Source organism: Lathyrus oleraceus, chromosome 5 (genome assembly GCF_024323335.1).
Source record: "Lathyrus oleraceus cultivar Zhongwan6 chromosome 5, CAAS_Psat_ZW6_1.0, whole genome shotgun sequence".
Lineage (NCBI taxonomy): Eukaryota > Viridiplantae > Streptophyta > Magnoliopsida > Fabales > Fabaceae > Lathyrus > Lathyrus oleraceus.
The window spans coordinates 639,725,285-639,727,199 of record NC_066583.1 but is presented as its reverse complement, the minus strand read 5'-3'; positions in this window follow the sequence as shown (position 1 = coordinate 639,727,199).

Below are 1,915 nucleotides of genomic sequence, written 5' to 3'. Positions count from 1 at the left end.
GAAGTTGCACAAGATACCTAGATGAACTAGGGTTTCCAAGGCAAACCATTTCAAACTCTTGAAGAATACTTGACTAAAATAACATGTAGAGATCATTGGGACTCATATATGATGCTTAGACCTCTTGCGGATCATTCCTTGGTTGTGCTCTTAGCAATGACGGTCTTAAACCCTAGATGTGAACTTGATAGATCAAGGGGATCATGCCCTTCCTACAAAAGAGTTAGGCAAATTCAAAGAAATATTTTGTTATATTGGTTAGTAAAATGATAAAATACAAGTATGATATAATCATATGGTGCTTGGTGATCTCTCCCAAAACAAACCCAATGAAAGAGGGGTAAGGAGAATTCCAAGGTATGATCCCAATGTTAATGCATATGATGAGATGGCATGAGGGATCTTAGGGTCAAAATTGGGGTCTTACAGTTGTCCCTATTTAAGAACGGGATTAAATAACAACATATAGAAACAAATTTTGGTCCCTAAGAGATCTCATGATGTTTGTGATATGAATGCAAAAACAAATTCTCTGTGGGGAAATGTTGACACAAAGGAAAAGAAATCAGAGAGACCAAAGGTCCGCGGGATCATATAAGGAAAACTCATTGGGGAGACAGAGACTCTGAAGGGGATAAAAAGGTTGTGCGTAGGTCAGGCTACGACTTAAAATTGCTGGGGGACTAGAGGAATTCCATAAAAACGGAAAGACTCAGCTGGGGAAACAAAAGAACATCTGCAGGGGAAATAAATAGATCAGAATAAAACTGAAATACTCGAATCATGCAGGAAAAGTGATTTCACTAAAGAAATACGCACTCAACTCAACTAGGGAAGAAATAAACTTCAACATAGGAGGAGCAAAAATCTATTATCCACTACCTATTATTGGGTAAGGAGATAATAAAGATCTGACAGAGAGGACACCCGTCATCGGTTAAGATGAAACATATTAATGATGACTCACTGAGGGCCACCAGGAGGGTGTATTCATTACCGGTTACTGGGTAAGAATAGACTTGCTGGAGAAAAACTGCAGATATAGGATTTACAACTACCGGTAGTTGGGCAGAAGATCGAAGGGAGAGAATATTTGTCACTGATTAAAGTGAACATATCAAGGATATATTAAAAGGAAAGAAAATCCGTCATCGATTAAGATGAACATATCAAGGATATACTTGCTTGGGGATGCTAAGGAGGATACCCGTCATCGGTTAAGATGAACATATCAAGGATAAACCACCTGAACAAAAAGTAGGAATTACATCTATCAAATGTTGGATAGAATACCATCAAAGAGAATATCCACCACCGGTTAGGATGAACATATCAAGGATAGACTCCGAGGAGAGAAATAATAGGGATTACATCTATCAGTTACTGGATAGAATACCACAAAGAGGATATCCGTCACTGGTTAAAGTGAACATATCAAGGATAAGCTCTGTAACGGGGAGAAAAGCAGGATTTACAACTACCGGTTACTGGGCAGAAGACCGCAAAGAGAAGAAAATCCGTCATCGGTTAGGATGAACATATCAAGGATTAACTCTCTAGGGAATAAATATAGGGATTACAACTACCTTTTTACTAGGTAGAATATCAAAGAGAGAATATCCGTCATCGGTTAGGATGAACATATCAAGGATAAACTCAGAACACGGGAAGAAAATATCCGTCACCGGTTAAAGTGAACAATATCAAGGATATACTTCTTGGGGAAACATGAAAAATGAATCCGTTGGGGAGAAAATAGGTTACTTTTGCCGGGTATTTGGCAAGAAGTAACAAACTGCAAGATCTAGAAAGAAATGGTCAATCAAGATTGAACCCAATGAGGATATAACTCAAGGGGAGTGGTTCCATCCAGATGACCAACTAGGGAGGAAGCTGAAACAAAAATCATCCACGA